Genomic DNA, 20,449 nt, shown 5'->3' with positions numbered 1-20,449 from the left:
TCTCTACTATGAGAACAAGATCCTGTATACATTTTAAAAACAGTCAGTCAGGAAATAAACAGAAAATAACACCTGCCAATCATTCAAGTACATCATTCCTTTCCATAACTCATACATATGCAGCAGTCACATGCCTCAAACCCGATGTCAAAGACAACAAACATGAAAAGTCCCAGACTGAGATATCAGCGGCCATTGATTTCTTACTTCATGCCCTGCTGGAACACAGAGTTGCGTCTTGTCTTGCAGATGATGACATCTGCCCACTGCACCACCACAATGCTGACGAAGAAGGCTGTGTGGCAGGTGAACTCCACAATCTTACGCTGCTCGTAGGTCTGTGCAGAGAAACAGGATGAGCGTAAAAACAAAAGAAAACAGGTCCCTGAATGCAGCGATATTGTAGCGAGCCACTCATACCCATTGCTGCCCGTAGCTGTCCTCCAGGTCGTTGTTGGAGCGATCGTCCCAGTTTAGCCGGATCCCGACGAGCAGAGATGGCAGGAAACCATTTTCAGCCATGATGACGAAGTAGGCGAAGAAGCCACCAAGAGCCTGGATCATACCTGCAGGGGCACAGATTGAAAAAGGGACAATAGCACCGACATCACACCGTTTACTGTCCGCTGAATGAACTGCACCTACCGATCTGTCCATAGGCGATGCTGATGAGCCTCTCATTGACCAGCTTGTCCCTCGCTGGGTTCCTGGGCTGACGCTTCATGATGTCGCTCTCAGCTGCTTCATAGGCAAGAGAGATGGCGGGTACCTGACGGATGAGAGAGGGGAAATCAGCTTTGTAGTTTTATTTAGATACATGTATAAAATGATATCAATCGTCGTTTACTCTGAGTTGAGTACTCTGAGATGAGTAGAGAAGAGCTGCCTCCTTTGAATTATAGCCCCACACTGCCACCTAGTGTTCTTTTTGAATACAATACTTCTGTCATGACCTTGAACTGCATCAAACAAGCATCCATCATTGACTTCACTGCACTGAGCATCTTGCTTGTGATGATGACTCCCAGGTATTACTGTGTATATTTTCCCTGCATATGCTGCATATGTGTGTGTGTGTGTGTGTATTGTCCTCACCATGTCTGTTCCCAGGTCAATGCAGAGGATAGTGATGGTACCCAGTGGCAGTGGGATGTTGACGATGATGAAAAACAGGAAAGGTGTGATCTCTGGGATGTTGCTGGTCAGAGTGTAAGCGATGGACTTCTTCAGGTTGTCAAAGATCAGACGACCTGGGAGGAACGAAGTGGTGTTTAAATATGATAAACCAAACGACCGGCTTCCTGTGTACCCCTCTGTTCTGTCCTCTTTTGGATTTCACCTTCTATCCCTCACCTTCCTCTACTCCAGTGACGATGGAGGCAAAGTTGTCGTCTAGCAGGATCATGTCTGCAGCTTGTTTGGACACGTCTGAACCAGAGATTCCCATGGCAACGCCAATGTCGGCCTTCTTCAGGGCAGGAGAATCATTCACACCGTCACCTGTCACCGCCACAATGGCACCCTGACAGAGAAGGACAGACAGATGCTAGGACCTGTACACCGTGTGCAGCTGTGACTGAATGTGCTGCGTGTGAACGCACCTGTCTCTGGCAGCCTTCTACAATGATGAGCTTCTGCTGTGGGGAGGTTCTGGCAAAGACGATCTCTGTGTGGTTCCTCAAAATATCGTCCATCTGGTCCTGATTGAGGTCTTTCAAGTCTGTGCCGTGGATCACGCAGGCCTTGGCATCCCTACAAAATGCGAACGAAGCAAAATACCAAATTACAACCACAGCTGTCGTTAGGATAAATTAAATCTAGAATTTCTGTTCTTTGGGCTTCGTACCTGGGGTTAACCTGGCTGACGGGAATGTTCAGGCGTGCAGCAATGTCTTCCACTGTCTCGTTGCCCTCAGAGATGATGCCCACACCCTTGGCAATGGCCTTGGCTGTGATTGGGTGGTCACCAGTAACCATGATGACCTAAAAAAAGAAGATGAAGAAAAGACTCAGGACAGGTAGGTGAAGAATTCAGATTAAAAGGAAAAAGTGTGTGACCGTCATCCACATCCTTCACATTGCAGCGGGTGCTCTGTTCTGCTTTCCCGGGCTGTTAAATGTCAGAACTGAAAGGTACCCACCTTGATGCCAGCGGAGCGGCATTTGCCCACAGCGTCAGGCACGGCAGCGCGGGGAGGGTCAATCATGGACATGAGGCCCACAAAGCAAAGGTTGTCTGTTTGGAAATTGACATCATCTGTGTCGAAGGCAAAACCTTTTGGGTACTTGTCCTCTGGCAGGAAGAGATGGCAGAAACCTGGAGGAGTGAGGGAAAGTGATCACTGAACTGCAGTTTGACAAGACACGGTAAGAAAGAGAGAGTAAAAGATATGTGTTCCTATCACTCTTACCCAGTACTCTCTCTCCCAGCCCTCCCAGCTCCAGGTAAGCGTTCTGAAAAGCCCTTTCATCTCGTCATCCATGGGCTGCTCCTTGCCCTGCATCATGATGGTGGAGCAGCGGTCGAGGATCCTCTCTGGGGCTCCCTTCATCACCAGCAGGTAGCGGTTGTCATTTTCATCCTCGGTTTCATGAATTGAGAGCTGATGGGAGCAGATAGGTTCGTTTAGATGAACTCGTCTGATTTGTTTTACTTCAGGTGGCCTGAATGAGTAGAGCGCCCTCACCTGGTACTTGTTGGTGGAGTTGAACGGGATCTCAGCCACCTTCTTGTTCTTGTCCCTTATCACCTTGACGGCGCCACAGGACAACTCAATGCACTTCAGCAGAGCTGACTCGGAGGCGTCACCGGCCACCTCGCGCTTCAGGATGGGCAGAGACTCCTGGCCCGCCTTGAACGCGGCACGGTTGCACAGGGAGGCGATGCGGGCCAAAGACACCCATGTTGTTGAGCTTTTGTCGAAGGAGGAGCCTAAAGAGGCAGAAAGGACGATGCCTCAGCTAACTGTGTTCATCTGAGGCTGGTGAGGTTACAGGCCAGTAATTAATACTGCCAATTAATAATTGTTATTATTTCCCATGCAGACTTCATGCAGAGTGCATTAAAACAGGAGGGAACTCTCACCAGACTGGTCCTCAGTGGTGTCAGCTTCATGGATCTGATTGTCAAACCACATGTGGGCCACAGTCATCCTGTTCTGGGTCAGGGTTCCTGTCTTGTCTGAGCAGATGGTGGAGGTGGAGCCCAGAGTTTCCACAGCCTCCAAGTTCTTCACCAGGCAGTTCTTACGAGCCATTCGCTTGGCAGTCAGCGTCAGACACACCTGGGAGAGAAGAGCCAGAGGCAAAAGAAAAGGAAGAAACCAGCGTGGCAGGAGGAGGAGAGATCGATGGGAAAACAGGAAGGTGTTGGTGAAAAATAGAGAGACGATAGACAGAAAAAATCATTAGAATCTGCACTGTTTCAAACTCACGGTACAGATGAGCATCTCCAGGCTCTAAAATAATGTGACTGACATAATGAATGTCAAACATTCAACCCTGCGAAAATCCCCCAGACGCCTGGAGACGTTCATCCTGCTCATCAAACACGTCCTCTACACAGCAAAATGCACTAAAATCATTATAGGTATAACAACACAGCCCAAGAAGCGATGCGATGCAGAGAGAACATGAGGCATGAGCAGGTGAAGCAGAGCAGCGGTGCATTATGTAATCATGCCAAGTACGGCAAGACCAAACTGAACTAGCCAAGGCCAAGCAGAAAGAGTCCAAATTCAGTTCATGGTGCTGACTATTCACTGGCCTAATATCATTACATTAGCTAGCTGTCGTCATTGCAGACGGCACCGCGACTGGCCTGGAAAAAGAACAGAGACATACACAGAAGGAAGATGAGAGAGAGAGAGAGACAGAGAAGAGAGAGACAACATATATGGGGCTGCTTTGGGAGAAAGAGAGAGAGAGAGACACACAAAGACAACACACAGAATCTTACAGCACCAGAATACAGAGGTACACACAAACACAGAGCAACACCAAACCACACAGAAGACACACAAGCACAGAGAAGAGAGAAGCACAGGACAAGACAACGTCAGCCAAGTCAATACACGGGACACAGAGGCACATGTTAACACATTACACAATTAGACATGGGTGAAACTGGGAATCTGATTGGTGCCATTTCATCAGTGGTTCCTCATCACAGTATCAACATTAGAGTGGCTGATTAATGGCCTGCTGAATGTGAGCTGGGAGCTGCTTCAGTAGAAACAGATTCACATTCTGTCATTTTTTAGGTTTATGCTGCTACGGTTTGACCCAAGTCTGCACACATCACTAAAAACTGACACACATCGGTCTGAGGGAAGTGAAAAACAAACGCCTAATCTAACCATCTCAGTCACACACAGACACACTTCCACCACACCTAGTTTCCGAACCCTCCGCCAAACTCACAGTGACGGTGGCCAGCAGTCCCTCAGGCACATTAGCAACAATGATACCAATGAGGAAGATGACGGCTTCCAGCCAGGAGTAGCCCAAGATGATTGAGAGATGAAGAAGGACACACCCAGGAACACGGCCACGCCCGTGATGATGTGGATGAAGTGCTCAATCTCCTTGGCAATGGGTGTCTGAGGAGCAGGAAAACAAGATATTTGAGTTATTAATAATTAAGTAATTGTTTACTCAACAAACGTGTGTGTATACTAATGTTACCTGCCAGTCTCCAGGCCTGAGGTGAGGGTGGCAATGCGGCCATCACTGTGCGGTCACCGGTGCACACAACAATACCACGTGCAGTTCCTGAAGAAACAGAGGGACAAGTAATAAATAACACTCAAGACAAAAATGTGACACTGTGAGGAATAAAACCTGACAGATCATGTATGGAAGCATGTGTCCACAAGAGGGCACCACACCTTATTAGAATAGAACAGAATAGAATGGAAATACTTATTCATCCCAAGCTGGGAAATTTCACTGTTGCAACAGCCAAATACAGTCACTCAAGCATACCAAAAAAATAACAATATACCTCTAATGATTGTGATATGATATACAAGAACAACAGTGTGCAATTTGACAGTAAGAAAAACCTAAACCTTGTGCAGACGTGTCCCTTACAGCAGTGAGTCTGTGTTATCTCTGGCACAGAGATGAGGTGTTGTACAGTCTCACAGCATGAGGCAGGAAAGATTTCTGTAGAGTTCTGTGTGACAAGAGAGCCTTTTGGAAAAGGCGCTCCGTTGTCTGTCCAGTACAGGGAGGAGAGGGTGGTCGGGGTGATCCATGGATCACAGTTTGTTCAGTGTCCTCCTCTCCACCACTGCTTCAAAGGTCTCTTGTCTGCAGCCAATGACAGCGCCCCCCCCCCCAGCAGACCACAGAGGAGAACGGAGTGCTGCAACAACAGACTGGTAAAAGATCTCCAGCATCTTGCTGCACACGTTGAAGGAGCTCAGCTTCCTCAGGAAGTAGAGTCTGCTGCAGGCCTTCTTGTACACAGCTGTGCTGTTGGTCCTCCAGCTCAGTCTGCTGTCGATGGTCACTCCCAGGTACTTGTACTCCTCCACCATCTCCCCATCCTTACCCAGGATGCAAAGGGGCTGCGATGCTGTCCCCTTCTTTCTGAAGTCAATCACCATCTCTCTGGTCTTGTCTACATTAAGCAGGAGGTGATTCCTCCCGTCCACCACTTATACACCCCACAACTGCAGAGTCTGAGGGTATAAGATGAACAGGAATGGAGAAAGCACAGTGCCTGTGGGGCTCCCACGCCACTCATCACCGCATCAGACAGGACACCACCCAGCCGGACGAACTGTGGCCTGTCTGTCAGGGTAATCAGTGATCCAGGAGACAGTGGACCTGCCCAGCACCCATCAGCAGCAGCTTCTCGCCCAGTGATGGAGGCTGGATGGTGTTTGAAGGCACTAGAGAAGTCAAAGAATGTGATTCTCACCATGCCTCCACCACCATCCAGGTGTGAGTGAGCTCGCTGCAGCAGATACATGACGGCCATCATCCACCCCCAGACGCGGCTCGGTAGGCAAACTGCAGAGGGTCCAGAGAAGATCTCACCTGCGGCCTAAGGTTAGCCAACACCAGCCTCTCCAGCACCTTCATCACATGAGATGTGAGGGCAACCTGGGCGGTAATCACTGAGGCCAGATGGAGATGACTTCTTAGGTACAGGAACAAGGCAGGAGGTCTTCCAGAGGAGTGGCACCCTCTCCAGGCTGAGACTGAGGCTGTATTATTTTCCCATCCCACCATATTGACTTCCACTAACGGGACAACACAAACCCAAACACTGAACATTATGAGGGCGATCTTACCCTCAACACAGTTGGTGGAGAAGAAGGCAATGTTGCGGGTTTCCAGGGGGTTGTCATGGGTGCAGTCAGGGGACCTGGTCTGAGGCTCAGATTCACCAGTCAGGGATGAGTTGTCCACCTGGACAGAGAAGAAAAGAAAACATTCAAGAGCTTGTTGAGCTTCACTGAAGCAGCATAGTGCTGTTATCTCTTGGTGTAATTACTGGAGTGTGGCGCTCACCTTGCAGCCGTGAGAGGAAATGATGCGAAGGTCAGCAGGGATCCTGTCTCCACCTTTTACCTCCACCAGATCTCCTGCCACAACCTGCTCGGCATTGATCTGCATTTTCTCTCCCCTCGCGGATCACCAGGCTTGCTGGGAACACAGAGGGAAGAACAAGAGGACAGTCAGCTTTGTAACATTTAATGCTTAAAATAAGATGTTAAAAATGTTGACTCCCAAACATCTCCACATCCTCTGGCCCTGACTTGTTGAGTGACTCGTACCTGAGGGACCATGTTCTTGAAGGACTCCATGATCTTGGAGCTCTTCGCTTCCTGGAAATAGGAGAAGCAGCCGGTGATGATGACGACAGCCGACAGCACGATTCCCAGATACAACTACAGAGAGCGAGAGGGAAAGAGAAGGTAAAAAAAAAGATTTCATGATTCAACACAGACAAGACACTGACTTCACTTTAATCTAAAAAAGTATCAGTCTAGTAAAAATAGACTAGCTGAGAGACAAACTTTAAAAACACTTATTCAGAGTGAAAGAGGCTATTTCAGGAAATTGTGGCTTCTGTAGAATTCCTGGAAATAACACGTATCATCTCTTAGTGTTTCATGGGACCTGAGGTCCATCTGTCTGTTTCCTGCTCTGTCAGTGGTTTTATGAGGATGCTCGTGTGTCTGCCGTCTCCTGTTTTAACGGATCGCCTTAAAAGTACTAAATCCTTTTAAATAATCTTCCACTCAGCACTTCCACCATCTGACATGCACAGTACATGTCGTACAGTATAGGCTGCTGTGTGGTACAGTCCTGGTCGCTCATACTGTCTCAGCACTGTTGCCGTTTCCTCCCTGTGGTCTGAGCCGAGTATTTTGTCCCCTTCATGCGGTGTGTGTCAGAGCCGTTTAGCCTCAGTCCTCAGCTCCAGTCTGTGCTCTGACCCAGCATGCAGCAGTGCTGACCCCACGAACACCCTGCTCTTCCCCTGACATTACCAGCGCCAGGAGTCACAGGGGCCCTGTGGTGAGCCTAAAACAGGATGCTGCCTGTCACTCCGAAGACGGGTCGGCTGCCATTATTCGCACAAACAGCTGACACAACCTTTGTCACTGATACGGCTTCATCCCTAAAAAACAGTGACTCAGCAGTTTGCATACTGATGCACCCTAAGGCAGAGATCACACACATGCTACTGGCAAGTCCCTCTTCCCTGTTCTGCTGCACAAAGCTATAAAAGGGGGAGTCAGAGAGGCTCCTTCCACTCACGTTATCCCCGGCGGGCTCGTCCTCTGTGGCAGCCTGGATGGCGTAGGCCAGGAAACAGAGGATGGCACCGATCCACAGCAGGATGGAGAAACCACCAAACAGCTGACGACAGAACTTGACCCACTCTGGGGTGTAGGAGGTGGAGTCAAGGCATTAGGGCCATCCCTGGCCAGGAACTCTGCTGCCCTGGCATTGGTCAAACCCTGGAAGGAGCAAAACAAGGAAAACGGTGAGAATAAAGGACGTGGTACAGAAATAAGTTCATTGTATAGAAGTTTTATTTTTGATTCAAACCTACCTGGACGATATCAGTGTTGTATTTCCGGCAAACCTCCTCAACAGACATTTTATGTTCCGTCTACGAAAGAAGAGAAAAGGAAGACTATGTTTGTTTATTGTGAACATTTCTCAAGGGATAGTTTCAAGATACATTACATTTTCTAGAAGATGTTATTTATCTAAAACATATAGTTTTATGTTGGGGTTAGCCAAAGAAGTTTGGCTTCTTGACGCATACAGAAGCAAATCCAACCACAAAAAGGATTACAGCTCTGGCATGTAACCTTAAGCCACTCTGTAGTATTACTGTGTAACAGCTGCCAGGGAAGACCGCGTCTCTGTTATCTCCTTTTCAAACAGGGGGATAGGATTACAGTTGGATGGTAGCTCTTTGAATGCTGGACCGCAGCCAGGATGCGCTACAGTATCTGCAAACTTCCCTCCAGGCTTTTGTTTATTCTGTCTACACTGAGGTACATACGCTATATAGTCCTACACTATAAGACTTTTTTTCCGATTGTCTGCCTGTTGCCACGGCTGCAGTGAAGTCACAGGAAGTAGGAATGGTACGTACGATGGAACTTCCTTCTTCAGGTCATCCAGGTCCTTGCCTCCCTTCTTCTTGGGTGACTCCTTGTCGTCTTTGTCCTGCGTGGTGGCCACGCGGTAGCTGTCCGACCGTCCATACTGCAACACACACACACACAAAGGCAACATCGCTCACGTTAGTTCTGTTCGCAATATTACATGTGTTGCTGCGTCACAAGGAGCACAATCCAACCCCACACTTTGTGTATAAAAGAAAAGATTTGCAACAAGATACATGGCAACCTAAATACTGTTTGGATGTAATCCCCTGATGTGAGAAGGGGTGCTCGACACTTCCTGATTAGATCTGGCATCATTAGAACACAGGCCCGTCTCAAGAGCTCCACTTCAGCTGCAATTTACACCACAGCTATTTAGGCTACTCACAGACCACTGCTGTGTCTGAGAGGATGAAGACGAGAAGCTGAAGGGCCAGGAAGTACAAAAACAGAGACAGAGAGGACCAATCATGTCCCATGATAGAGGGGGAGAAAAAAAACCTCACAGTAACTGTAACGTGCATCTTGGGATATTTAAAATTTGCCAGCGTCCTACATTGATGTGTCTGTCTTAGATTTATTTGCCTGATGATTAATGGAGGTCTGGCAACTTTTTCTTAATCATGCTTTACTCAAATACATTATAAATCACTATTTAAGGGCAGCGATGTTTCCCTTAGTTCACTTAAAACTGTTCAGGACAGATAATAAATAGTCTTAAAAAAGACTTAGTGTTCAGAGATACAAAGGAAAAAAATCAAAGGCAAAACAATAAGAAGCCATAAATTTAGACTTGTGAGCAAAAACACAAATAAACAATAAAGAATAAACTAAAGTCACTTTAAGGTTTGATTTAATTACACCTATTTCTAGATACTTGGTGCATGGATTTAGCCACATTTTTCATTTTATGCTCCTATGCTCCTGTGGGGGGGTTACAACCTTTTGGCTAAATTACCCAGCATGCACCAGTCAGGATGAGGGCCTCTGAAGAGAAGCAAAATGTCAGCCAGGTGCAAACAGGAGAACAGCAGGAAGAAAAGCAGAATATAGAGACTTGTATGTGTAATCTCCTTTTATGTGAATTATTTATGTAAAGAACAACACTCGCTGCTGATCTTTGGTTTAGCTTCCCTTCAGACCCCGCTGTAACAATCCTGTTTCCTCCTCTGTGTAACTATGGGAGCTCCCATTTGTATTCTTTTACCTCCCAAAGGGAGCTGATCAAACCTGCCTGGAGGACTGTGCCAACAAACACTAACGTCATTCTTCAGCTGAACCGCAGCAACATAAGCTCCTGTGAATAATCAACATTAACAGATAACTTGTCACCAAGTCAATGCAGAAAATGCCTTTAAACACAGACGATCAGACCTACTCTGAGTTTTACAAACATTCTAACATGTGAATCTTTCCGTTTTCCTTGAGCTGCTCGTTTTAACGTCTTGAGTCAAACAACACGAACGCTGCGGGGGGAAAAAAACAACAGCAAGATACATGAAATCAATTGTTCCCACAAGGAAAAACAAGCAGGTCTGAACAATGACGGTTCTGGGGCTAAACCACTGATGGGTGTGGTTCTTAGAGGAGGTGATAAAACACACCGAGCCACATCATCCACACTGGTTTGGCGGCTTGTGAATACAGATAAAGGTATGGGGATAATTATAGGAGGAAATCTCAGCCTGTTTAACCTTAACGAAGGTCATTCAAACTTAAACTCAGTGTTGCGCATTAAATGTGTGACTATCGTGTAAAAGGGGATTCAGAGTGAGAACATACAGGACACAGAATAATGAGAGGGGGGGGGGGCAGCCTTATTTTGGGAAAGCTCTTATGTGGATTAGTCTAGGCTGGGAGGGTTCTCGCTGATTTGATGGTTGTTTCGTGCTTTTTCCTCTCCTCTAGATAGAAGCAAGCTGATGCTGATGGAGGTGTTACCTCCTTTCTCTTCACTTATTACTTAACTTATACGACCCTGTGAATTGAATGTTGGTTTAATATGGGCTCATTTCCCCGGGCATTGATATGTTTTCAGCAGGTATGTAAGGGTTAATGCCACTACAGAGCCTCTCTACATCTACCCTTGATATTTTCCTCAGCTTCATCTTAATGCCGTTTTGCAGAAAGTTGCATTTAGTTTTGATCATAGAATGCTTACAAAAAACTGAGCCCAGCAGGAACAGGAGCTCTGAATGAAAACCCCCTGCTGTCATTTTACTGTACTGTGTTGAAGTGTGCTCACTGTAGTGTTCGTATACGTCATACTTCATTGACGACTTTCATTTCATCTGTGCACACGAGTTCATTTTCCGCTCCACTGCAAATGTGAGCATTTTTCCATTCCTCTGTGTGTGTGTGTGACTCTACAGGCCCTGTATGTTAATGTGTGTGGACGTGGTTGTGTACTTTTTGCCATCTGTCAGTAGGTGCAGTGTTCCCCCGGACAGCCCATCAGATTACGGCTGTTTACTACACTGACAGATTAACCCACTGAACAATAATAATCCCTCTCCATCACTTTCTCTCCTTCTTTTCAACCCTAGTCTCTCATTCAGTTTTACTCATTCACTTAATTTGAAAGCTCACACACCTTTTGTTTCTCTGCTGCCTGCTGCTTCTGAATTAATATAATCTGCCTCATTCAAAGAACCAGGACACCCAGCCGCTCTTTGTTTTCCTCTCCAATCTCCTTATCTGTATCTTTAAACTACAGTAAATCATAAAGACCATGCTGTAGATCCTGGGTTTATGGCCGTGTGATCAGCATAACTAAACATGTGGAGAAAAAAAAAGTGATTTGTGGCCAATTTTACACCTAATAATACCTCTAAATACAGCTGACACCCAGATAATCCATGTGTGAAAATGAAAAGCAGATAAAACGGCTCTGCCGGGTAGCTGCTCTGCGCACACGCTGAAGGAATGGACCCTTCAGTTCTGCAGCACCTTAAAGAGACAGAACTATTATAAAAGGGACTTTTATGTCTGACCTGACACGCAGCAAACATCCAATTTGGATGATGTTTCCTTGTGTGTGTCCTCATGCCAACATGTTCCTCTGCTGGAGGTTAGTTCAACCTTCTCCCTTTATTCTTGTCCAAAATGCACTGTTAAAAAAAAAAAATCGCCTCTGACTCATATACACGCCTACAGGGGACATATGTCACATAAATATTTGACAACTTAAAGAAATGTGCAAAGAAACTGAACCCCTAATTAGCAAGGGCAACTTATTCCCAAAGCAATTTCCATTTTATAGACATAATGTGACATTTAAAGGCACCCAAACCAACCAGGGCAGGAGTACAGGCCTACATCTTAGGATCCTTCTAGAAATAGACGCCATATTGTTTCAAAGAAGTGGTTTATTCCATTTTTCATCCACCTCATAATGTGCATTCCTCTTGAGCATAATCTAGTGGACATTTAACTTCATTTGCTTAACTACCTTCTGCCTGCTCTGTGCGTGGTTACAGGCTGTAAAACCTGAGGAGGTCTGAGCAGCAGATGTTCTCTGCTGAGGTACGGGACAGATTGTACATGCTGAACATTTGCCTTTCTATCTGCTGGGTTACTGTATCCAGCCTGGCCTGCGGCGCAGAGCGCCACAGGTCTGTGCAGGACTGGATAAGCCACATTTTAATCTGCTGAAATCACTGGTCAAATCTCAGACATCATACAGGTATGTTTATCAGTGCGCCCCGGCTGAGGGACGGGAACATGACACTGAATAAACGAAACAGCAGTAAGGAGCAGAGAAGCCCTGTAGAAGAATGACATTCTCTTCACAAAACAAGCTCTAATTGATCAAAACAGAGGTTTCTAGGATGCATAATGGTCATTTTTTAAATGCATGTTCTATCGGCAGCATGTATATATGATATAAAAACCCTGGTGAACCAGCTGGCAGTGATTCATCTGGTATTTAGCCTACTTTTATGTAAAATCTCATGATTCCAGTCACCGAAATGTCACATTTTAAGCTCTGATTTTTCTTGTTGATGTTTAGTCGAAGTGGGTCTGGTGGATCATCATAGCCACACAAACAAAGAAATGGATTATCACACAGATCAGTGGACTGACCGACCTAGAAAATACTGATGGACTGCCACACACACACACACAGAGTGTAGAGAGGGGTCCTCCAGCAGTCAGCAGTCCCTCCCTTTACCCTCCCACTTTGTTTACATTCTCCTCCCTCCAGGCTGTCCATCTGTTTCTGAGCCCTCCTCTAACTCTCATCCTGAGGTTTAATCAAGAGGAGACAGACCGCGCCACAACTGTGATGTGGCTGTCACAAAAAAGTACAATGCATGTTCACGGCGACAGATAAAAGCAACAGTGGTGCCACAGATCAGTTCGATTGTGTGTAACACAATGGGGGCCGACACAACTGTCAGAGCACATTCACAATGAAGCAATCTACAGAACTGGTGTTGTTCCCCACCATTAACCCGTGTGTGTGTGTGTGTGTGTGCTGAGAGTGTGATAGAAAATGGCAGTTGTTGACAGCATCAACATCCAATGGATTGATGTGAGGTTTCCTAGCAACACCCAATCCACTCCAGCTAAATAAATGATGGCAACTGTGATTGAGAGGGAGGAGCAGCTGAGATGGACTTCATGTGAAGGTGTGTTATGTAACCCTGCCGTATGAGAGGGTGTGTTCTGAGTTATCCTCGACACCTAGGTCACCTCATGCAAGCCGAGCAAACAGGAAGTGATGTCAACATGACCTCGGGCTGCATTCTTGAAAAAAAGCTTGCCCGACCAGTGTGTGTGTGTCATTGAAAAACCCGACCCAGTGATCAATGTTATCTCACAGACACAGACACACAAAGATGGAAATTACAGGGGAGGGAGAGCGGGAAGAGAGTCTGTATTAATGAAATATTGATAAACTGGAATCATTACACAACAAATACATGAGTGAGAGAACATAAGGTGGTGTACTAACAGTGCACTGCAGTGAATTCAAACTGTTCTGTAGAGATATGAGAGAGATGATCGGAGTTAAAATGTGCAGGTCTGAGGTCTGAGGGTCAGTGTTTAGTTAGTCTGAGTGAAAATGAATTCCTCTAGACCAGAAGTGTCTAATTATTTTCTATAAAGGGCCACAAAATGAATTTATTTTTATAAAACTGGTGTTGCTATCTAAAGGTATGTGTCTGTACAAACAGCCCCCAGCTGGGCAGCCTTGTGCTTACAACATTCTATAGAAATGAAAAGTCCGTCCAAAACCTTTAATGTTACTCTGAAATTAAATTGAAATTATGTAAAAATTAAAGAATTTAAGATGGTGACAATGAAAACTTTGATGTTCATGTTAATATTTTAAACATTAAATCAGTGACTGTCAACATATAAAGGTTATATATTATACATATTAATTAATTCATTGTTATATTGGGTGTTATAATGTGCATTGGTTTGGAGCACTGCCATGCAGATAATCATTACTGAGCCACTACAACAGAGAGAGGCCTCATAATGTGTGTGGAGCTGCTGTATGAGGCCAGAGCAACATCCCGTATGGATCAGACACCGCTGATGAGGGTGTGTTCAGTGTGCCTCGTCACACACACACACACATACCCGTCCTCCACAGCCATTGGCTCTGCTCCTGAAGCTTCTGCACCAAGTGCATTATGGGATATCAGCAAATGCTTTCACCCTTGCAGATCTCCTCCTTTCTCCTTCTTCGCTATATCTCAGAGTTCATCTCGCCATTTTTCTCATCGAGCTCCCACTTCGCTGCCTCCTGTCATCGCTGCACATGAACAGCATCTCTCCCTGCATTCCTCCGCTCCTCCATCTTTTCCAGCGTTCACCCTTCTCAAGGTGACTCACCACAAAGGCATCGATCTCTCCGTCTCTCCACCTCTTCCTCTCTACCTCTATCAGTCTGCATTAATTACAGCATCCTGGTCATGGTTCCTCCTAACACGACCTCTCCCTGTGAGGCCTACAGCCGCTGACCTTCGTTTCATCCGTGCCTCCTGTGCTTTCACCCCACAACCTGATCGTTGCCTCTTGCAGCCACAGTCCCTGTCGATTGATTGGCCTAAATCAAACGGCCCTAGTTGCATTGTCAACTGAACCTCCCTCTGGTGCCCCCACCTCCACCCCCACCCACAGTCCATTTCATCCCGTCTCCTCTCTCTCTCCATCACTCCATCTCGCTGATGGCAAATCACAGCCTAAACATGGGAGTTTCCACTCCCCCCCCCACCCCCACCACCACCACCACCACCCTCCTCCTCTTCCTCCACTCTTTGTCACTCTCTTTGTAGCCAGAGTTGTGTGCGGTTTCCCCCTCTGGCGATCTAGCTGACAGCATTACAAACCGTGACAGAGCGGCACCGTTTCTACGACTCGGCCTGAATGCTTTCTCATACCAACCCCACCCCCCACCCCCTCCACCTCTCAAACCCGGATGTGGAGCAGAGGAGAAACCACTGCCCATCATACTTCATTAGGAGGGATGGACTATGACACCATGGGCACTGAGGAAATGCAGTTACAGATTCCTACAGTACATGTTAGCATAATTATATAGGTGCCACAAACCTGAGACTATGCTGTAAACGCTCTGAAAACAAGACAGGCAGCAGGAGATTATACTATTCCAGTACAAGGTCTTAATACCACCGCACTGAGCAAGACAACGGGCAAAGCTTCAAATAATTCTACAGTGATTTTTAAGCAGCAATGACATCATTGAGTCTAAATTTAGTGGCTGGAACAGGATGTCCTCCATGACCTGACTGATCAGGGAGGTTTTGTGTGCCTCCTGGGGTAAAACGAGATGGTGGAGGTGTTGGCTGTGTCTGCCCTCATGGTGAGCACCTTCCTATGGGACCCATCCGACATTTTTATTTATTTATTTATTTTTAGTAGCGGAGGGGTGTGTGTGTGTGAGAGAGAGGGGGGTGTCCAGTGCTGAGGAACCATTTTGACGCACTCCCCCTGTACCCATTTGGTACCCAGACCACAGCTGCCTCCACATCTTCACACAGTCATGGCAGCACCGTCGCATTATGTAATACTGGAATGAAAATGCACCAAATGGCGGCTAGGAGGAGAATTAGGGAGAAAAATCCTAACCTTCATGGTTCTTGGTCTCAGCCACCTCCCTCTGTGGGTCTGAGTGCTTCAAGCCCGCACGCTAACAACGCTCCAAATATTAACATCAATTCGTTTATTAGGGGATAATTGACAAAAGAGTCCAGCTGCCACTCCTGATTGAGAGTTACTGCAGTCAGACCTGGAGGACTGACATGATATTCCGCAGTCCGGGCTGCGGCTCGCACCATTATACCAGTAGGTTAAGATACCCCGGTGCGTAATTGCGCGTTTCTGGTGCACACCATTCATCTCCGCCCGTGTCATTAAGCCGTCTGACTAATCGCGTATTTAGGAGTTGTGAATTCCTCAGTTGTCTGCAGCGGCTCCGGCGCCTGTCGCCAGATGCTCGGTCGGTGTAATCTCGTTTATTGGAAGCGGTACCGTAAAAGCGGCACATCTCTCCGCCACTTCATGACCCATGCGTAAAAAAACAGGGCGGCTTAATGGCTTGTTCATATGGATAAAAAGATAAAAAGGGTGACACACTGTTCCCTGACACTACGTTACATACCAACAGCGTTACAGCGCCATGATCACTCAGAGAGAGAGCGAGAGAGTGATCAGGCATCCAAAGGGTGAACACATCAACCTGCAGGTGTGACAGCATCCGCCCTGAAAAGCACCATTCAAAAGGTGGAAAGGACTACACCCAGATCAGCTGCACTGCTCTGGTCAGTGGTGGATGACAGCAGCTGAAATACTACATAGTGACCGTTACTGTAACGCGTTACCACCCTGCGCCGGCTCTGGCGCACCGGCTGGAGTCTGGATGCGGCGGATTGACTCACAAATCTGGCGCATGTCAAAAAACAAGACACCGTGAGTCGCCTAATGTGCTGATTTGTGCAGCATCCGTGAGACTTGACATGAGAAACACACACCGCAGCCAAAAATCCCCGCAAGCTTAGATCATCCCACCGTGTTCAATGTCATTCTAACATCATGCCTGAGCCTCCATCCGTGCACGTTAACCCTTTCCTCAACTCGGTCCGCGTTTATGTTATCAACGGACATTTTACAAGCTTTTAAGAAATCCACAAGAGGAGCGTCTCTTACCCCCATTTCGGCGCAGTCAGTCGGGTCTCCACAGAAGAGGAATCGCTTCTAGGCTTGATTCAACCAGAGCAGCTGGCCTTAAGGCGGAGAGACTGGACAATGAGAAGGAAAATGCCTCTTCAGTCGATAAGCTACAGCTCTAATGACAAAAAATCACTTAACTAGCTAACATAACATCGTTTTAAGAAAGAACGGGCGTAAATGGACTTGGCAAGGCAGCGTTTCATTCAACACCTCAAGCAAAGCTTCACCGCGTTCAGCTGAAAATCAAAAAATGTTGATTTTCTCTGCGTGAAACGCAAAAATTTGGCGACCGCCGGTGACAGCGCACCAACCTTCTCCCTGTAAGGCGCAAATGATGCCGGTGGAAAGTAGAGCCGGATGGCAGGCTTCTTCTTTGGATGCAGTCTCCCTCCGCGGCTGTGCTCAGGCTGCCGTGGCTCTCACAGGGTTCCCTGTTATCATTACGCATGGCAATCACATCACTCCTTGATGCAATGGTGCTACATGTAAAATACGACAGGAAAAAATAAACATCCAACAATAACGATTATTTAACATTTTTTAAATTCAAAATTGAATAAAATTGAGTCCTACAGTGGATAAGGTAGGTCCCAAGTTCTCCCAAGTTAGATCCTTGATACAAACGCCTAAAGGTGTGATACAGGTCCACAAATTGCCTTTCTCTACGCAACATGCATGGAGAAAAACGAAATAAAATAATATTACATGCATGTTTCACAAATCAGATTAAACCAATTGTATTGTATAATTTTGTGCACTTGCAAATGCAGCTTGTATCCACATATACCAATTTCAATCAATTAAAAAAAATCATGCATGACAATCACAATAATATTAGAACTTCTGCATTGTAAGATTTATTTGTAAAATCAAGTTTTTTTAGGAGGATGCTCATCACCCCTTGATTACAATCCCTTTATGTATCAAATAAAGTCAGTGCAGTACCATAAATGTCAGCAGATGGTTAAAATAGCTAATGTCTGGTACTGAGCTTTCTTCAGTTGAGGTAACAAATGTCCATGAATATATATATATAGCAGTTATTCATATTAACTCTATTATTATTTGGTATCTAGCTTCCATGAGTACTTTGGAGGTTGTAAGTTGGTGTGTTTCTGGCCCAAAATCTGTTTTCAGTTCAGCTTTTCTGTGGCAGTCAAAACAACAAAGTGCACATCTGCGCCATGAAAGGCATCATGGGAAAAGCCTGTCACATACAGACCATTCTCCAGTGGTCTCTAAGCGGATCTGGCTTCTGTGAGCAGCTGCGCAGCACACACAGCATGAAGCAGCGTCAAGCTTACGCTGAAGAAAAAGAGATGAATGGAAGCAGAGGGAAGGGAAATCAGCTGAAAAGATGGCTCCTAAAAATGCAAGAACAGAAAGTCAGTCCTGGCCGAGGTAAACGAGGAGCATAAACCTGACTCGTACTCAAAACTCACATGGAAACAATGTGATGTTTATCAGAGCAAAGCTGTGGCTTCACGTGCTTCAGTTCAGTATGCAGCACCTGTTGTGGAGGATTGGACAAGACTTCTGTTTTTAGAGCTTTGACATAGAACACAAGGCTATAAATAATATGCAGCTGCCACAAACCACAGACCCTGTGCAAAGAATGAAGGGTACATGCTACACTGCATAACACAAAGACAACAGACAGTGATTTAGTGTGTGTTTGTTGTGTGTCACTGCATGGATGTGTGATGTGTCTGTCTGCAGGCTCGTCTGTACAAATGCATTACTGTGTCCAGATGGGAACAATATCCGGCTGTATGCAGTGTGGCCTGGGTTCTCTACACTGCTTTGTCATCCAGCCTGTACACATGAACACAAATCTTCATTTTTTGAGTGAACAATGAAGGGGCTCCTTCTCACAGAGTGCTGAAGAAGAGGAGGGCTGCTGAATTCAAACATGGCACACACAGCGTGGAGGATGATTCAGCACGACATGATGAGGAAGATCAGATTTCTGCAAAAGTTTGTCAACATGGATGAGACTTGAATCCACCTCTTCCAAACCGTGTTCACATCAAGAAGGTCTGCATCAAGGTGTAACCTAGTTTTTACCCACACTGACTCCATCACTTATCTTTCGACAGTCTGACTGTTCTGTGCTGCTGGAAACAAAATAAAAAGAGAGAAGTGTGCCGGAAACACTCAGTACATTTGCTCCATAAAGGTTAAACAACAGAGAGAGCATTTTTAAAAGGTTGGAGAGAAAAGCGAAGCAGGGGGTGAGGAGGGGAAGAACCAAAAACATTTCAGAGACCTGGTCACCATGGCAACAGCTGTCAGGTAACCGTGGCTCCCGAATCATCCAGCTGACACACAACAAAATTGAGGAAATTGGAAACAGGATGAATGGACGGAGGGAGATGAATGCAGGGGAAAATATGATCAATAACATTTACAGCTATTCGGTCTTTTTGCAGAACCTACAGCTGATTGTGGTTTAATTATCTAAACAGAGCGGACTGGGCTAATGGATGAGAAAAAGATCTTAGGATGAAAAAGAAAAAAAAATGCTTTGTCACTGTTGCTACTGGAGACAAATGGAAGCTGCGTTTCTTTGTGATCTGAGGATTCTTAGCAGAGATGAGTCCAGCCTGTCACGCGGGAGGAGACGGTCACTGTCACACGCACACAACTGATCAAACTGCTTCACAAAAAAGGGATTAAAAAAAAAAGAGATGAAAATAGATGATAGGTGAAATTCTCCTTCTGATTCTGTTCTTAATTTAACCGTTTCTTCACCAATGCACCCAGTAGTCGGTCATGGCTATTTCCTGGCTAAACAATTGTGTTATATATAAAACCTTACCACGTCTATAGTCACAATAAAGTGAAGGTAAGTCAAACTCCCTGTTTTGCATTCGTGTATTTATACAATACCATATATGCACCATATAACACGTACAGTACACAAGTGGTTTTAATTTATATTCAGAAATGAGCACACCGATCTCCCCAGGAGAAGGAGGGAGCAGCTGGAGCAGCTGAGGGGTTAAGTGCCTTGCTCAGGGGATCTCCGATGTATTCACTGGTGCAGCAGAGGGTGTTACTCGCTCATTTCCCTTGCCAAGACTTTCCTGCTTGTCTGGGATTCAGGTCACACGCTCTGACCTTTAACTGAGACTCTGTAAATGCCACACTGTGTGAATGTCCTACATATGGGCCTAATAGCACCAGTGCTGGTCCAACAGTCAGCCAGTGTAGTGACAAGAATTCAATAGAAGCTTCAACAATATAAACATCAATACTATGCATATTTTGAATTCAAGCACAAACACAAACATTATCAGTGTGTGTGTGTGTGTGTGTGTGTGTGTGTGTGTACCTGCTAATGGGCAGGATGCCATGCATGCTCTGATGAACATTATGGCTGCATCACTGAGCACAGACATGTCCTGCAGATATAAAACAGGAGAAAAACACGTTAACACACACACACACATACATCTGAGAGGTAAAAGAGCGGACACACAACCACGCTAACATGACAGGTGTTTGCCGCATGGTACACATGTAGCGACTATACCGTCACAGATATTACAGGTACCTACACAAGAGGCACACACACACACAGA

General features: G+C 46.0%; 1 pseudogene; it reads right to left on the bottom strand.

The window, feature by feature from the left end:
• Positions 1 to 203: 203 nt before the first annotated feature.
• Positions 204 to 8,131, bottom strand: LOC114431642 (sodium/potassium-transporting ATPase subunit alpha-3-like; annotated as a pseudogene).
• Positions 8,132 to 20,449: the final 12,318 nt, after the last annotated feature.

Source organism: Parambassis ranga, chromosome 2, assembly GCF_900634625.1.
Source record: "Parambassis ranga chromosome 2, fParRan2.1, whole genome shotgun sequence".
Taxonomy (NCBI): Eukaryota; Metazoa; Chordata; class Actinopteri; family Ambassidae; genus Parambassis; species Parambassis ranga.
This window is presented reverse-complemented; position numbering and strand designations above follow the sequence as displayed.